Below are 19889 nucleotides of genomic sequence, written 5' to 3'. Positions count from 1 at the left end.
TCAAGGTCAGTCAAACCTTTTAAAACGTCTTGTCCAAAATGTTTGTTTTGTCAAAAGTATGAAGATAACCTATTTATTAATTATCAAGTTTACAGTCAATTATAGCAAATATCAGTAAAAATTCAATAATTTAACCTTCAAGGTCATGGTCATTAAAGACACCAGGTCAATTTGAGTTTTTATTTTCATGATGATCTTATACTAAAGAATGTTTCTTTTTAAAAAATAAAGTAAATCCAAAAGCCCAGGTCAATTTGAGTTTTTATTTTCATGACGATCTTATCCCAAAGAATGTTTCTTTAAAAACTGAAGTAAATCCGTGACCTGTGAAAGATGGACAAGATTTTTCTATTTATAGCTCCGACGGCCATTTTGTGCATTGAAGCAGACCATGCCAGTAACACAACTAGGGATGGTACTGATCACTTCTGTAAAGATTGTTGTTTTCAAGTTTTAAGACAATCCATTTCAAAATTACATCGTTACTGCAACTGATGTATATGTGGATATTTTCACATATCTGAAAAGTTAGTGAAATAAAAATTCTAGACATTTCGCGTGTGAACGAAGTTGTTGACGGCAAGGGGAATGCCACCATTACTATATAAAATATGATAAACAAGATCAACAAGGAAAGGCAGCGTTCAATGATGCAACCCCATACGACCCAGAAACAAGAACCTGAGTGGCAAGGAGCCCAGGCGGATTCATAATTTTGATATGAAACATTGTCTGCTGGACCTCTACAAAAATTGTTATAATAAAAGCACTCTGATCGGGGTCAAATTGCCTTGCCCCGGGGGAACATAGATATGTCTATAGTAAAAACTTTAAAAACAACTCCTTTTTTTATCTACAAAAACTAAACCATAGTTTCCATAGCAACCAGTGACTTCATAGCAGCCATTGACTGGCCACCATTTTCATTTCTCAAGGTATCAACTTAAAACTTCAAATATATGTTCCTTATCATCAACCACACCTTATGTGACAAGGTTCATAACTCTAGCACCAATATTTTCAGATTTATCTCCCCTTGAACTTAGAATTTTCTTTAAAGAATACTATTTTACTGTTCCTTCTTTATTTCTTAAGATATCAATTTCATACTTCACATATATGTCCCTTATCATCAACCACATCTTATGTGACAAGGTTCATAACTCTAGCACCAATATTTTTAGATTTATCTCCCCTTGAACTAAGAATTTTCCTTAAAAAATATTTTTTATACTGTTACTTATTCATTTTTTAAGGACATCAACTTCAAAATACTTCATACTTAAAATACATGTATGTGTTCCTTATCAATATCATAAACCATATCTAATGTGACAATGTTCATAACTCTAGCATCAATATTGCTAGAAATTATCTCCCCATAAAACTTAGATTTTTTACTTGAAAAATGTTATTTTTTACTAATAACTTCATTAGTTTCAAAGGTAACGATCTACCTCAAACTTCAAAATACTTATTCCAAGGGTTCATAACTCTGGAAAAAAATTTTTTCAGATTTAGCTTCTTTGAACTTACAATTTTCTTTAAATAACTTCTTTACTTTTTTAAAGGTATCTACTTCAAACTTCAAATATATATTACTTATCATTATACACATGTTGTGAGACAAGGTTCTATCTCTAGCATGAACAATTTCAAGAATTATTCCCCCTTGAACTTGGAAATTATGTTAACAAATTTATTTTTTTACTGTAACTTAATACATAATTATACCTAGTTGATTTTTCTTTCCTAATTTTGGTCTTCCTTACTGAGTCCAGTATTTTATAAGTCGAGCTTCGCTGTCTTCTGTGTCAGCTCTTGTTATATACACTTATAGATATCTATCTGCTTTTGCTTATAGTTTACAATATTACTTGTTCCTAAAGTCATGGAGAAAAATTACATTCAGGTGGGTGATATTAGAGTCATCATGGCCCGCTTCCACTTGCAGTTTGTAATTAATTTATTTGTTTACTTCACAACATTTCACTTTTAAAGTTAGAATGTGACTCTTTGCGAACTTTCGAGTAGTGCCTTGAAAATTGGCATGTAAAAAGTTGACCATTGTTTAAGATTAAAAAAAAAATAAACTCTCAACTCTTAACACAATGTAGAGTAATTTTTTCTTCCATTTTCATATTCTTTGGAGGAGTCTGTGTCAACTACTGTGGACAATATTATTTGAAGTGACTCAGCAATGTGAATACTAGTCTTGCTCTGCTGCCCAAAGAGTTAATTGACAGTCTTTTCATTGTCTTGAAGTACTCTGTTTGGACAGTTCACATTTTGACAAAATTGTCTTTTTGATTAATTTGTGTAGCCTATTTTTCTTTCTAGTCCGTTGTTTACTTGAAACTTTTTTTTTTTTTACATATTGGCCAGGCGATTGCAGATCTTCACATACAGTTGTCAATCTGACTAAATTGCTCATATCATCATAATAATGCAAGAATGTAATTCCTGAGTTTTTCTTCCTCTTTTCCTTTGGTACTTCTGAAAAAGACAATTTGGAAAAAAGGTTACATGTTTTCTTAAGGTGGCAATTTTTTCCTCTTCAGGGCACAATTTCAACAACAAAATTTATCATGGTTTTGGACATATGCATGCCTTCATTTCAAAAGGCAATAACAATAGTGTATGGGCCAGACTGAACCTCCCCCACCACAATTTTTTTCTGTATTTTTATTTTTTCAATTATTGGTGGTTAATAGAAAGTTATTCTCTTTGTGATACTCAACTACTAAAAGAATATTTTGATTAGATATCTTTGGGATCCTATTATTCATTATTCCCATAACTCTAGTATTGATTTTGACTGAATAATGGCCCTTTCAAAACTTTGAAACTTTTTAACTATTGTAGGTTATCACTTGAAACTTAATAGATGTTTTTGTGATCATAACTGGGGGTCACTTTATAATCCAAGGCCAATCCCTCTGAAATGGATTTTGACTAAGTTATGGCCCTTTGTGAATTTAGACAATTTTTGGTTGAAGTATTGCTAAAAGTGCAACATTGATCTTTCAATTGCCCTGGATTGCTCACCTGAGATTCATTGCTAGAAAAGGTCACAATTTTTAATTTTTTCAATTTAAAGTTCATGCTAGAGTTATTGGCTTTGGCAAGTGACATATTATGCTCTGCATGATGAGTTTCAACCAATTCCTTTCTTTGGTTTTGAAGATATTAATTTAACCAAAGTGTGACACCTGGTTTGAGTAAAATAGCTCCCCTATTCTTCAATTTGAATCAAATAGTCAATAATTCACAATATGAATATTAAGTGTCATTAAAAAACTGGAAGTTTTTGTAAGAAAGAACCACCATTACTTGTCCCATAGTAGGGAACACAGCTTTCCATACACAGTTTATCCATTATCTTATTCATATAAAGAATTCTGTAGAGTTTCAATGAATCCTATGATTACAATATTTTACTCAAGAATGAGTACAGTATATCTTTAACCTAAATTACATGTGTCACACTTGTAGACATAATTATGATAGTTATCATTTGTCATACAATCCATCAATAAAACTGACTAAATAGTCCCTGTACTCATCTTCTGTTTCTATCTTAATTCTGACAACTCTATGTGACCTTTACTTTGGTAGCAGGTACCTGGATTATGCGCTCACAATAGTGAACATTTGTGCCAAGTTTCATTAAAGCCTCCAGATTCATGTTAATTTTCATGAAAATTTTGGAAATGCATTTTAAAGTAAAATATTGTGAGATGAACAAATGAAACAATTTACATATTGTTATCAGCACTTACAATCCAAGAAAATTACCAAATAGTGGTCAACATATGTAAAAAACGGAAGACGGACAAAACCCCACCTGTTAAAACCCCACACCTCAAAATTTTATAGAGTGGACAAAACCCCACACCAAAATTTTAAAGAGTGGACAAAACCCCACACCTTCAATTTTACATAGTGGACAAAACCCCAATTTTGAATATTTAAAAAAAAAAAGAACTAGAAGAAACAAACACAAAATCCAAACCCAATAAGGATATATAGAAAGGGGTGCATATGGTAGAGATGTTGAAAGTATCTTTGTAATTAAAATTGGTCAATTGTTAAAAAAAAAAAAAAAATTAATTAATAATTAATTATGAGAATTTTTGTATCACATGTGCAGATCCATATTATATGTGTAATTTATTGTATACTGCTGTATTTATATTCATGAACAATTCTGTATTTATTTGACAAAGTTTTTATTCCCGCGTTAACGTCATGTTCTGTTTAGCGTATAGTTAAACGGACAATGTGTCATTTGTTATTTTATAAACCTCCATTTTGTCTGAAGAAAACTAAACGTCGAAAGCTTAAGAAAAGCGTTTGTTTTTATTGAACTGATTATATATCAATTGTTAAAACAAATTCTTAGCCTTAAATAGTTAACAAATCATGTATCCCTGTCCCTCATAAAACAGTGGCATATGGATCTCAACTATTATACACACTGGGAATGGGAAGGCACTTTATTGGAAGTTAACGAGCTGTATATTGGGAGCTGTAGGTTATAGATATATTACAAAACAGTAGGGGTGCCAATTAAGGGTGATATACACAGTGGACTACCAGGCCTGTCATTCAGTAAGCTGTAGATCAATTAAGTCAAAGGATTTATTGAACTTCAAAACTTTTTAGGCTAAAGACGTAGTCAATGAAAAATAAACAAATAAAGAAATATAATTTGACATCCTGATTAAAATTGATTTTTTCCTCAAACAATTAATTCCAGCAAATTTTCATACAATTTGACCCATTTAATTATTACTTACAAGAAACTTGTAAGTAAAGGATATGATTAGGATTCCTGTAACATTCCACATAATTTTACATAAAATTTCATCAAATCGATAGTACTAAATACTTATAATTTTTAATGAAATTTTTAATTGTGTATAATTTATGTATTCAGTAATGAGAAATTCAAGCCTGCATTATCTAAAATCATGTTTCAATATGAAAACTTCTTATTTACTTCACACTGTATCATATCTTTTTCAAAGAAAAATCTTATTATATAACTAAAGTATTTTGTACATGATTTCATGTAAAGAATGGTACCATTGGTATGACATTCTTTCTTTAACACAGTGTTAATGCATTATCTGGAAACAAGGATTATTTTATTTCATTAGCAATGTTCTTATTTTATTCCAAACATTTCAATGTTCATTCAAATGTAAAATAATTGGAAGAAAAATAAGTCAATACATCTTTTCATTGTGAAACACAAAAAGTAAGCAAATCCATAATTGTCAGGTATATTTCTCATAATTTGTTCAATTATTTTGAAATGTAGGACAAAAGCTCCCCCAACCCCCCCCCCCCCCGACATAAGCCCTCTCGTCTGAAAAGGGGGACAAAAGCCCCCAGTGAAAATGACTGGGCGGACCAATTAAAGCCCTCCCTGAAAATGACTGGGCAGACAAAAGCCCTCCCTGAAAATAACAGGGCAGATAAAAGCCCTCCCGCAGCAAATACATATATATGTACGTTGAATACTTTTTTTTTCCATTTTTGATGCAGTCAATATATAAAAATTGTAATCCTGAATGTTATGTTTTCCATTGGCATAAGCATGTTTGTAGAGCATGAGCACATTCCTGACAAGCATCTGAATACTATATGTTATTTAAAATATGAGCCACGCCATGACAAAACCAACATAATGGGTTTGCGACTAGCATAAAACAGACCAGCCTGCGCATCCGCGCAGTCTGATCAGGATCCATGCTGTTTGCTATCAGTTTCTCTACTTGTTATAGGGTTTGCAAGTGAACAGCATGGATCCTGATCAGACTGTGCGGATGTGCAGGCTGGTCTGGATCCATGCTGGTCGCAAACACACTATGTTGGTTTTGTTGTGATGTGGCTAATATGTAAGTGCATATGAAAGGATTACTCCCATGTGAAGTTAAGATTAATAGAGCAATAAATGATGAATAGAAGTTTAAATCAACTAAAATTCAAAGTCCTAAACATAAAATTTTATAATGTGCCTTGTAATTTAGAATCAATTACTTTTAAAAGTGACTTTGTTTTTTAAAGACATTCTCGTAAAAAGTTACCGCGTTAAACATTTATTAGGTTAATAAATGCAAGGTCAAGGTCACTAAAGATGGTTGTCAAGGTCACTAGAGATTTTGTCCAGAGCATACCTCCTACACATATGGAGGGATTCTAATAAACTTCATACAAATGTTCACCACTATGAGAAGCCGTGACGCGTGCATGAACCAGGGCTGCGTTTCATGGAGAGTCCTAAGTTTATCCTAAATCCTAGGACTTATGACCAACTTTAGGAGAAAAAGTTTTTGCACTTAAGACCGTTTCAAGTAACTGTCCTATCTTTTGTCTTAAACTTAAGACTTATGACCAATTCACTCTCCTGAAAAAAGTTACAAAATACAATGGCACGCGCTTAATCCCGGATTGGATTTACTATGTAATTGATTATAGCAAGTATAAAAAGTAATGTATTGCCCTCTTATCATGGTGAGTGAAAATATATACCATATTTCACGAAAAACAATAAAATCACCGTTTTATTTAATTTCATAGTAAAAAAATTGTTACAAACCCCCTTGCTTGCTACGCAACTGCAATTGTACAGCGCGCAGTAATATTATTATTTATAGATGCGTCTTGTTTTGCACGCGATATTTGGCGCTACATTGTGACGTCATGTAAACAACTCTTTAAACGTCTGTACAGCGTTAATGACTGAATTAAAGTTATTGGTGTTCGGATTTATTTTGTTACTTAGACCATTATCTTTCTTTCTAGATAGTTTTCAAAACAAAATTCAACAAAAAGTTGTTTGATTTTGGAGCGGTTTTGACTTAGGACAATCTTAAGATACCTTTAAAACACTCCTAGACTTAGGACTGTTTTTGGTCATAAGTATAGGAGTCATAAGTTAGGACCTTTTTTAAGACTTTCTTTGAAACGCAAAATTGTCACAATTTTTATCTTAAGACAAACTTAAGACTTAGAACTCTCCATGAAACGCAGCCCAGGCCTCTAGGTCAAAGGTCAAGGTCACACTTAAGAGGTCACAGAAAAATGCTTGTTCGAAGCAAAACTTCTACATGCATAAAGGGGTTTTATATATATAACTTGGCACAAATGTTCACTTTTGTGAGGCGGAATGTTGTGTGCAAAATTTAGGTCTCTGCGGCCAAGGTCACACATAGGCGTCAAAGTTTGTGCCTTTTTTTGCGACAATTTTATGCATTCATAATAATCAAGCAATGATTTACTCCATAAAACATCTTAGTAACAAGCCTTTGTACATTTTTGGACAATTTTATGTTTTCATAATTATAGGTAAGCATTAATATACTCAATGAAACACCCTTGACATTTTTTTCAATAGTCGTCAGAGTTGCTGTCCTCCAACAGCTCTTGATGTCAGAGTTATTAATGATTGTTATCTTATACCACTAATGCAATTTTAATTAATTTTTTTTCAAGATTGAATGGAAGCTCCAGTACTTGCGCATATTACATGGGTTTTCCGGTTGAATGATTTTTGGCTGAGTTATAGCCCTTCTATAATAAAAGGTAGTTCTTTGTGCTGCCAGCTACTCAAAAGCTTGTTTGGACTACTTCTAAGAAACTACTTGTGCAATTTCATCAAAACTTTACAGGAATGATCAATATCATGTCTAGTTGTGCATCTCATCAACAAGCGAAAAGTCGAAAATTAACAAGTTAAAATGGCGGCAGGGCCAAAAAAACCCTACTTTGTAGAGGCCGAATATAGGCTGCTTCCCCAACCAAACTAGCCTCTTTTTTCCCCAGTTTGGTCCTCAAAATTCCCCAGTCTTGAAATTTCCCATAGAATTTAGAACAAAATTAAATGATGGTGTTGAATTAAGGTCTTTTACTGCCTTATCAGTATTTCCAAGTGCTTTTTGCTTTTCTATTTTGAAGGACTTCTTAAAAGCTTGTTTTAATTTTGAGACCCCTTTTCCCAAAGTATGCCAAAATCACGCATATTTTCCCCCATGAAAAAGGCTGAGGCCCCTTCCCCAAAAATGGTGTTTTGGCCCTAGGCGGGCAGAGAGAAAACACGCTTATTAGCAGGGGCGTGTAGAAGCAATAAATTTAATAAATAAAACTTTGCCCTGCGGGGTCATGTAGGGGAAATTAAAGAAATAAAACGGCGGGGGCGTGGAGCGAACACACACCTATTATGGCGCCTGCTAATTACCATGTTTTCGCTCTGTGCCACCGCCATTTTATATAACTTGTTCAATCTCGACTTTGCGCATGACAGGGTTGCAGTGCGAAACCACACTAATCAGCGGGGCTTAGTTTTATCAATTTAACTTTGTACCCTGCCATTTTTACTTGTAAATGTTAGACTTTTCACTTGGCAGGGCCTCGGGGTGAAAACACGTATAACACAAATCAGCCACCATAGTTTTAAATGTTATCAGTTTTATCTTTGTAAAAATATAAAATAGCATGAAGTGAATAACAACTTTTTATGTAATGCAATTAACATAATCAAGCAAACGATTTAAATTTTTAATTAAAAACTTAAGATCTGCATTTAAAGGAACTTCACTCAGAGGTGAAAAGGCATAAAAACATAAAAAATTTAATTCTTAAAATTAACAAGTGAAGCACTTAAATGGTAAATTCTGCAAATGATAGCAAAGAAATATACATATACTTAGAATTTAATTGAAAATCGATTTTCTGTGCACATTTAAGTTATTAGAGTCCTTCATCAAACTGTACAACTATCTTAGGGCAGTCCCTACATGTAAAAACTAGAAATGTGTCCATAGGACACGGATGCCCCCACACACCACTGTTCTGTCAATCTTATGACTCTAGGTCAAATATTTTTTGAACTACATGTGCCACAAGTTGAAAACTAAAAATCAACAAAGGGCCATAATTCTGTTAAACTTGGTCGCAGCAAAAATTCCTACCTTTACTACCATCTACACATTAAGGTTGTTAATCCCTGGAAGTTTAAGCAAAATCTGCCATCCGGTTTAAGAGGAGTTGCAATCACAAAATTTCTACATAGTATATAATGAAAAAAACAACAAAGGGCCATAATTCTGTTAAATTTGGTTGCAGCAAAAATTCCTTCCTTTACTGCCATCTACACATAAAGGTTGTTCATCCTTGGAAGTTTAAGCAAAATCTGCCATCCGGTTTAATTTCTGAGGAGTTGCATTCACAAAATTTCTATATAGTATATAGTGAAAAAATCAACAAAGGGCCATAATTCTGTAAAGTTTGGTCGCAGCAAAAATTCCTTCCTTTACTACCATCTTCACCTTAAGGTTGTTCATCCCTGTAAGTTTAAGCAAAATCTGCCATGCGGTTTAAGAGGAGTTGCATTCACAAAATTTCTACATAGTATATAGTGAAAAAATCAACAAAGGGCCATAATTCTGTTAAATTTGGTCGCAGCAAAAATTCCTTCCTTTACTACCATCTACACATTAAGGTTGTTCATCCCTGTAAGTTTGAGCAAAATCTGCCATGCGGTTTAAGAGGAGTTGCGTTCACAAAATTTCTTCATAGTATCTAGTGAAAAAATCAACAAAGGGCCATAATTCTATTAAATTTGGTCGCAGCGAAAATTCCTTCCTTTACTACCATCTACACATTAAGGTTGTTCATCCCTGTAAGTTTAAGCAAAATCTGCCATCCGGTTTAAGAGGAGTTGCGTTCACAAGATTTCGGGACGTACGGACGGACTGACGGACGGACTGACGGACTGACACTCGGACGGACAAGTGCAACGCTATATGCTCCCACTCTGTGGGGGCATAAAAACCTAAGTTGAGTCCCTATAAATTGTTGATATTAATTAATTACTATCAATTTTTTAAATTTTGTTAGATTATTTACATGGAATGTCACCAACTTTATCGAAAAGAGATGTCATTACAGTAAGTGTCATAATTCAATTACCTCTTATTTTTAAGTCCTCTTTTTTTCATGACCTTGGGATTGTCATGCAATGAATTTATAACTTTATAATATAATAATACATTTTGTGAAGAGTTTTCACTGAAAAAAAAAACATTAAAATTTTCAGTGTGTGTGCCAAATAAGTAACAGCTTACTTTTAAAGGCATTTTCTTTAGATTCTTACAGATGGTCCATCCAACTGTAGAAATGCATCACCCTATTGATTGGCACCCCTGCTGTTTTATAATATATCACATTTCCCAATATACAGCTTTTTCACTTTAAATATATTTAGTGCCAGCCCCCACTGTGTGCATATAATCCAACTTATTATATGATTAGGGCTATATCCCACTGTTTTATTAGGGGTTTAAATGAGACAGTAGATGATTTGTCTGCTATTTGACACATTAATCTATGTTTTAACAAGTGACTGATTCTAATCACAGTAATATATCTGTATCTTTTGCACCTTAGCCCATCGTCTATCCAGTGTGTTTTAGAATTTTTGTTTGTTCACTTTTAGTTGATTTTTTTCATCTAGTATTTTAGCTCACCTGAGCACAAAATGCTCTAATTTTGAAGTGAATACTTTTATTTTCAATGAAACAATTTTTTTTGGCAAAAAAAGTAGTTTGGTGCTTTAAAAATGTTGATTGTATCAAATACATCTTTATAAATCACTGAAACATTTATATGTACAAAAATAGAGATATGTTAATATATGAATGGTGGATCAAGAATTCAACATAAACACATTGAAAGAAAAATCGTGCAATTTTAGCCTGTAAAATGTCTGTTTCTTAAAATCTTAGCAAAATACCTAATTTCTATTAAAGTTTCTAGGCACATGAACCCAGCCTGTCAATCACATAAATGAAAGTATTAACAAGCGCAATTTACAAAAAAATATCTTGTGCAAATTTGTTTAATAATGCACATTTTCAATTTAACACAAAAACATTTAAACTGAACTTTCTTTACTGTAGAGATGTAGATATATTTCTGTACTGGTGCTGTTAGTCAGGATAAAGCACTTTATAAATATCTTTCATTTCATGAATTTATCATGTCTGTTTGATTGGTTCCTTATTTAATAAGGCCCGCCTCCAGTGTTTTTTACGGCATTATGACAGTGGTATATAACCACCAGAGACCTAACAAGTTTATTAGGGGTCTGTACTCTCAGTGCCTGAAAGGGCAGAAGATACACTTACACACAAGTTTATTATCAATAAACAAGCTAATGAGCCCTTTTTGTGGTGATGTGTATTTGTTGCTGTACTTTCAATTCCTTATCAGTCAAAATAAAGTAAATTATGTAAATTATTTTTGATTTTTAAAATTTATGGAGTAAGGATATAGAACCTTTATATTTTCATAGAGCTAAAATATGGTATATATACTATAATTCTGTATGTATTCATAGAAAGCCAAAACAGCAGTTCATATAAAATGTACAGTTTAAAGTTTTGTAAAACTTTTTTGGTAAAAATTCATAAAATATGTCACACATAATGTTTTGTTTCTTTAAAGCTGCATGCAAAATGATGAGCAAAAGTGTTTCAGAAATTTAAACTTGACAAAAATATCTGGAAATTTTAAGAAAAGTTTGTTTGTTTGTTTCATTTTATGCCTTTATCCAACAGTATTTCAGTCATATAGGCGGGTAGTTTCCAAACCATCGTTCCTGGAGAGTTACACCAGTACTAGACTACCTTCCTCCGCGCTAAACTACCAAAGCATCTCCCGGGGATCGAACCCAAGCCAGAGAGGTAACTGGATTAGAAGTCATCGACTCTAACTCCTCGACCACGGAGGCGGTCTTTAAGAAAAGTAAAATCATTAAGAATTCAAGTAATAATTTACAATCTACATGTTATCTACAATTTGCAGTATTTATCGCCATATTTCTTACATACGACTAACACAAGAAGGGGTTGGGGTTTTTTTTTGCTTTTTTTTTATCAATTTTTGGTAGTTTATATGGATTGCTACAAGTGCTGTTTGCAATAAGTAAATTATTTACTTAGTTCACTTCACATTATTTTGATTTAAAATACAAAAAAGACAATCATGAAAATTAGCCATATAAATCTGGAGGCATACTGCTTCAAATTCATTTCTATGAAGGAGGCAGACATTAAAAAATTCAAGGAGTGTGAAATATATATGAAGGCCTAAAGAATTTTCTTTTTTTCTACAATGTTTTGTTCATGTCAATCATGTAAGAATAGATTAAGGGTTCACAGGTTGGTTTAAATCTTTAATTAGTAAAGTGTAATTGGAGCAAAACAGAACGGTACATTATCTATATGTGTTTTTTCATAATTAATTTAAAACTTATGAATAAGATAACTTAAAGAGATTTCTTAATTTTTGATTTTCAGATAATTTACTACAGATGCTGATCCAAACTGTGAATAATTAAGTCACATAACCATACAAGATTATATTCAAGCATCATCTGCTTTCTTAAATATTTCAAGAAATATGCATACAAATTAATATACTGTTCTACCTTCCATTATCTTTACTTCTATGTTATCAATTGCATTAAGGAGTGAATTACTAGGAAGTGTCATCTGGGGACTTTTAATAATAAATTTTAATTGTTACATTTTGAACATACTGAACCTTAAGTTAAAGGTTTAAGAATTATCACATTATTCCCAGGCAAAATACAACAAGAAATAATTTAACTCACAATTTAAATATTTAGATAAATTGGATGGAAACACTTAAATTTATTAGTATAAGTAGCAAATGGTTATGCTTATAAGTTGAATTATTATCCTTACTAAATAAAATGTATCCAAATGTAATAATTCTCTAAATGTTGAATGAAATATTAGTACTTACCAATGAAGGGAGGGCTCTGTAATCCAAATTTTTACTGTCCACTTCATTTAACAAAAACAGCGACCATTTATTAATAAGTTCATCACAAATGGTTTTTAAAAATACAACTTACTGGCATGCAGCCCTAAATATGAATCAAATATATTAAAATATAAGAATAAAAAAAGAAAAATAAGAAAAAAAACACGAACAAATAACTTTAGCTTTCTTACTTAGAAATGAGAAATAAGCAACAAAAAATCTTAATATAAATCCTTAACAAGTGCTTTATGAAATTGTGATAGATGATCACATTAAATCCTTTTTTAAAAAAAAACATTATTTCTCAAATAATATAATCTTAATTATTTGAGAAAAATCTTAATTATTTGAGAAAAAAAAAATTTTCTTCAGAAATAAACATTGATATTAATAAAAAAGTAAGAAAAAACCCTACAAACAAAATAGATGTCTTACTCTACAGCATATGAAGTACTTTATCAAATTGTGATTTATGATCTATGGTCACAAGAATTTCAATAAACAAGCGTTAGCCTTAGGCTATTATTCTCAAGTTAACGAGGCCCTTTGAAGTGGTGATATACTGATAATGATCTGTGATTTTATTATTAGTAAAATCTGGGAATCCTGCATTATATATCTATATTATTTCCAAATAAAATATGATCTTTTTTCTAATTATAATAAATGTGTTCATATGAAGTTGAACTTAAATTGTTCAGAAATAAACATTGATATATTGGAGGAAAAAGTTTTTTATCTTTTGTAATACAGCTTACATGACTGTGCCTTATTGAAGTATGTTTTAGCATAGGAAAAAATTCAGTGCAATGTTTCACCAGATTAAAATTAAATTGATGCTGACTGCATAGTCTAAAAATAATTTTATAATATAAGTCACAAAATATCGAGTTTTTGTTATCTTTCTCAATAAATAATTAGTATCCACTAAGGCCATTGCTCACTAATTACTCAGCTAACAAGCCCCTTTGATGTGGTAATGTTAATGGATTATCGATTATAAGTAAATTAGATCTCCTTTTTTAATTCAAATAATATCTCTAGGTGAAATAAATAACAAAAAAATCAAAATCTAATTTTAAAAATATCTGTAACATGATGGAAATTCACTGTATCCCACTGTAACCTTATGTAACCCTTGTATCCCTGTATCCCTTGTCATGTGGGGGTGAAAAAGAATTGTGTTTTTGTGCCATATATGATTTTATCTCCACATCAGCGTTGTTTGTGCCGTGTGGAGGCTGTAAAAATTTCCATGATAACCGCCATATGAACACATCTGCGGATGTTTCAAACTTCTAAATTTTACCAGTTCATGTTAAATGTTCAATTCTGCTTAAGCCTGTGATAGGGGTTGTGGACGGTAGTTTGCACTTGACAGTAACATCCATGAAAAGGCTAAATCAAACCAAGCCTGCATCATTTTCAATTTTACTGCGTTGGGCTTTCTTTAGGGATTCTTATTTCACTCTATTTTAACAGTGTTTCATGAAGTGGACATTAAAATGTTAAACGAATGGACATTTAGGGATTCTTATTTCACTCTATTTTAACAGTGTTTCATGAAGTGGACATTAAAATGTTAAACGAATGGACAGCCTGACAAACAGATGAAGGCCATTCCTGTAATACCTCCCTATACGCGATATGCTTTGAAGTTTATATAAATCACTAGTTATTCAAGTCATCTTTTGTTTTCTGCAAACTGAATGAGACAAACATATGTTAGCTCCCTTCAATATCATACGCCTTTTGTAACTGGAAGCGTCTCGCGAAATTGAATGATTTTAATTGATTGACAAAGTTTTAACAAAAAAATTCTTGAACAATCAAAAATGCAAGATCAATAAACTATATCACCAAACTTACATTAAGTCTTAGCCTTTGAACAACGTCTTTTATCAAAAATATACGACATAGTGTATGTGTAGCGTTCACGTGGGGAGATCACCACCAGCTATGAATGTAGGGGAGATAACTGCGAAAAGAATCAATCAGCCAGTGTCGATATATTACTTCTTTCATCATGATACTAAATTTACAACTCATATCAGCGTTCATGTATTCACTCACAATTTAGTGATCTTTTAATCTTTAAGTATTTTGTGCTATAGATCGAACGATGATTAGAACTCCGATATATTGCTTTGGTTAGGGCTTCAGGCCTTATAACGTGCAAAGAAGGCCCTCCAAAGTTGTACAAAATCGAATTTGCAAGGAAATTAATCAAATGGTTTTTGAGCGGTTCGCTCATGACAATGATGCGGTTTTTTTACGAAATCTCTTAGACTTTATATATTTAAAGAAGTTGTCATCTGTCCAGAAAGCGACTATTTTTCTTGGACATCTTGCTCTTATTTTCCTTGCGTCAAAAGTCTGAGCATTTTAGCTATATATAGCGGTGATGAGGATCCTTAATTCAACCTTAAAAAAAAGGAATAAGTTTTTGGTTTTTGTTTTTTTTTCTCTTTTTTTTAAGTACGTAGCAGTCATTTTTAATTGTTAACTGTGCATCATCAGCTAAATTCTTGCAAGGACGAGTACTCTCAAGCCCCTTTTTGTAAAACGGATACACCAGCACTGAGTTTCATTGATATGAAGTTTGAAGACGGCAGGCTGGAGAAAATGTTCTTTCCCCGAAAATTTATACACTTTTTGTCAAAAATAACCCTGCCATGCGGAAATCTCCTGGATACATTTCTTGAGTTAGGGCTTTAGACATTATAATGTGCAAAGAAGACCCTCCAACGTTGTACAAAATTGAATTTGCAACAGAATCGGTCAAGTGGTTTTTGAACAGTAGGCTCGAGAATATGATGTTTTTCCCGAAAATTTATATAGAGAAAGAACAAATCGCTTGTCCAAAAAATGACCAAGCCACGCGGAAATCTCCTGGACATATTTCTTGAGTTAGGGCTTCATGCCTTTAAGTGTGCAAAGAAGACCCTCCAAAGTTGTACAAAATCAAATTTGCAACAGAATCCATCAAGTGGTTTTTGAACAGAAGGCTCGAGAATATGATGTTTTTCCCGAAAATTTATATAGAGAAAGAACAAATCGCTTGTCCAGAAAATGACCAAGCCACGCGGAATTTTCCTGGACATATTTCTTTGGTTAGGGCTTCAGGCCTTATTATGTGCAAAGAAGACCATCCAACGTTGTACAAAATCGAATTTGCAACAGAATCGGTCAAGTGGTTTTTGAACAGTAGGCTCGAGAATATGATGTTTTTCCCGAAAATTTATATAGAGAAAGAACAAATCGCTTGTCCAAAAAATGACCAAGCCACGCGGAAATCTCCTGGACATATTTCTTGAGTTAGGGCTTCATGCCTTTAAGTGTGCAAAGAATATCCTCCAAAGTTGTACAAAATCGAATTTGCAACAGAATCGGTCAAGTGGTTTTTGAACAGTAGGCTCGAGAATATGATGTTTTTCCCGAAAATTTATATAGAGAAAGAACAAATCGCTTGTCCAGAAAATGACCAAGCCACGCGGAAATCTCCTGGACATATTTCTTTGGTTAGGGCTTCAGGCCTTATTATGTGCAAAGAAGACCCTCCAACGTTGTACAAAATCGAATTTGCAACAGAATCGGTCAAGTGGTTTTTGAACAGTAGGCTCGAGAATATGATGTTTTTCCCGAAAATTTATATAGAGAAAGAACAAATCGCTTGTCCAAAAAATGACCAAGCCACGCGGAAATCCCCTGGACATATTTCTTGAGTTAGGTCTTCATGCCTTTAAGTGTGCAAAGAAGTATTCCTCCAAAGTTGTACAAAATCGAAATTTTGCAACAGAATCGGTCAAGTGTTTTTTGAACAGTTGGCTCGAGAAACTATGATGTTTTTCCCGAAAATTTATTAATAGAGAAAGAACAAATCGCTTTGTCCAGAAAATGACCAAGCCACGCGGAATTTTCCTGGACATATTTCTTGAGTTAAGGGCTTCATGCTTTTAAGCTGTGCAAAGAAGACCCTCCAAAGTTGTACAAAATCAAATTTGCCCAACAGAATCCATCAAGTGTGTTTTTGAGAGAAGGCTCGAGAATATGATGTTTTCCCGAAAAATTTATATAGAGAAGAAAGAACAAATCGCTTTGTCCAAAAAATGACCCAAGCCACGCGGAAATCTCCTGAGACATATATTTCTTGAGTTAAGCGGTTTCAGGCGCTTTAAGTGTGCAAAGAAGATCCCTCCAAAGTTGTACAAAATTGAATTTGCAACAGAATCCATCAAGTGGTTTTTGAACAGTAGGCCTCGAGAATATGATGTTTTTCCCGAAAATTTATATAGAGAAAGAACAAATCGGCTTGTCCAGAAAATGAAAACCAAGCCACGCGGAATTTCTCCTGGACATATTTGCTTGAGTTAGGGCTTCATGCCCTTTAAGTGTGCAAAGAAGGACCCTCCAAAAGTTGTACAAAATCAAATTTGCAACAGAATCCATCAAGTGGTTTTTGAACAGTAGACTCGAGAATATGATGTTTTTCCCGAAAATTTATATAGAGAAAGAACAGATCGCTTGTCCAGAAAATGACCAAGCCACGCGGAAATCTCCTGGACATATATTTCTTGAATAAGGGATGCATGCCTTTAAGTGTGCAAAGAAGACCCTCCAAAGTTTGTACAAAATTAAATTTGCAAAGCAGAATCCATCCAGTGGTTTTTGAAGAAGGCGTAGAGAATATGATGTTTTTTTCCCGAAAAATTTATATAGAGAAAGAACAAATCGCTGTGTCCAGAAAATAACCAAGCCACGCGGAAATCTCCTGGACATATTTCTTTGGGTTAGGGCTTTAGGCCTTTTATGTGCAAAGAAGACCCTCTCAACGTTGTACAAAATCGAATTTGCGAAATTGGTCAAATGGTTTTTGAACGGTAGGCTCGTTAAAATGATGTTTTTTCCGAAAATTTATATAGAGAAAGAACAAATCGCCCTGTGTGCAAAAAATGACCAAGCCACGCGGAAATCTCCTGGACATATTACTTGGGTTAGGGCTTTAGGCCTTTAACGTGTGCAAAGAAGACCCTCCAAAGATGTACAAAATCGAATTTGCATCGGAATTGGTCAAACGGTTTTTTGAACGGTAAGCTCGTAAAATTGATGTTTTTTCCCCAAAATTTATATATAGAAAAAGAACAAATCGCCTGTGTGCAAAAAAATGACCAAGCCATGCGGAAATCTCCTGGAAATGTTCTTTGGGTTAGGGCTTTAAGCCTTTTCATGTGCAAAGAAGACCCTCTCAAGTTGTACAAAATCGAATTTGCATTTGAATTGGTCAAATGGTTTTTGAATGGTAGGCTCGTAAAATTGATGTTTTTTCCGAAATTTATATAGAGAAAGAACAACTCGCCTGTGCAAAAAATGACCAAGCCACGCGGAAATCTCCTGGACATATTACTTGGGTTAGGGCTTTAGGCCTTATAACGTTCAAAGAAGACCCTCAAAAGATGTACAAAATCGAATTTGCATCGGAATTGGTCAAACGGTTTTTGAACGGTAAGCTCGTAAAATTGATGTTTTTTCCCCAAAATTTATATAGAAAAAGAACAAATCGCCTGTGTGCAAAAAATGACCAAGCCATGCGGAAATCTCCTGGAAATGTTCTTTGGGTTAGGGCTTTAAGCCTTTTCATGTGCAAAGAAGACCCTCTCAAGTTGTACAAAATCGAATTTGCATTGGAATTGGTCAAATGGTTTTTGAACGGTAGGCTCTTAAAATTGATGTTTTTTCCGAAATTTATATAGAGAAAGAACAACTCGCCTGTGCAAAAAATGACCAAGCCACGCGGAAATCTCCTGGACATATTACTTGGGTTAGGGCTTTAGGCCTTATAACGTTCAAAGAAGACCCTCAAAAGATGTACAAAATTGAATTTGCATCGGAATTGGTCAAACGGTTTTTGAACGGTAAGCTCGTAAAATTGATGTTTTTTCCCCAAAATTTATATAGAAAAAGAACAAATCGCCTGTGTGCAAAAAATGACCAAGCCATGCGGAAATCTCCTGGAAATGTTCTTTGGGTTAGGGCTTTAAGCCTTTTCATGTGCAAAGAAGACCCTCTCAAGTTGTACAAAATCGAATTTGCATTGGAATTGGTCAAATGGTTTTTGAACGGTAGGCTCGTAAAATTGATGTTTTTTTCCGAAATTTATATAGAGAAAGAACAACTCGCCTGTGCAAAAAATGACCAAGCCACGCGGAAATCTCCTGGACATATTACTTGGGTTAGGGCTTTAGGCCTTATAACGTTCAAAGAAGACCCTCAAAAGATGTACAAAATCGAATTTGCATCGGAATTGGTCAAACGGTTTTTGAACGGTAAGCTCGTAAAATTGATGTTTTTTCCCCAAAATTTATATAGAAAAAGAACAAATCGCCTGTGTGCAAAAAATGACCAAGCCATGCGGAAATCTCCTGGAAATGTTCTTTGGGTTAGGGCTTTAAGCCTTTTCATGTGCAAAGAAGACCCTCTCAAGTTGTCCAAAATCGAATTTGCATTGGAATTGGTTCAATGGTTTTGAACAGTAGGCTCGTGAAATTGATGTTTTTTTCCGAAATTTATATAGAGAAAGAACAACTCGCCTGTGCAAAAAAATGACCAAGCCACGCGGAAATCTCCTGGACATATTACTTGGGTTAGGGCTTTAGGCCTTAAAGTGTTCAAAGAAGACCCTCCTCAAAAGATGTACAAAATCGAATTTGCATCGGAATTGGTCAAACGGTTTTTGAACGGTAAGCTCGTAAAATTGATGTTTTTTCCCCCAAAATTTATATAGAAAAAGAACAAATCGCCTGTGTGCAAAAAAATGACCAAGCCATGCGGAAATCTCCTGGAAATGTTCTTTGGGTTAGGGCTTTAAGCCTTTTCATGTGCAAAGAAGACCCTCTCAAGTTGTACAAAATCGAATTTGCATTGGAATTGGTCAAATGGTTTTTGAACGGTAGGCTCGCGTAAAATTGATGTTTTTTCCCGAAATTTATATAGAGAAAGAACAACTCGCCTGTGCAAAAAATGTTTTT

The 19889-nt window shown here is 33.6% G+C and overlaps 1 protein-coding gene across 2 annotated transcripts in view; it reads right to left on the bottom strand.

Moving 5' to 3' along the window:
- LOC132741093 (epidermal growth factor receptor-like) overlaps positions 1-14846 on the bottom strand; it is a 212424-nt gene extending 197578 nt beyond the window's left edge. Inside the window, exon 1 of one of the 2 annotated variants that reach the window (XM_060729179.1) lies at positions 14734-14846. The gene's annotated coding sequence lies outside the window, so the exon portion shown is untranslated. The remainder of the gene's footprint in view (positions 1-14733) is intronic. The other variant, XM_060729187.1, reaches the window with a different exon arrangement.
- Between the last annotated feature and the right edge of the window lie 5043 nt (positions 14847-19889).

Source organism: Ruditapes philippinarum, unplaced genomic scaffold (assembly GCF_026571515.1).
Source record: "Ruditapes philippinarum isolate M1 unplaced genomic scaffold, ASM2657151v2 ctg2_1_1_1_1, whole genome shotgun sequence".
NCBI classification, from domain to species: domain Eukaryota; kingdom Metazoa; phylum Mollusca; class Bivalvia; order Venerida; family Veneridae; genus Ruditapes; species Ruditapes philippinarum.
The sequence above is the reverse complement of the archived record's forward strand: the minus strand, read 5'-3'. Positions and strand labels throughout refer to the sequence as shown.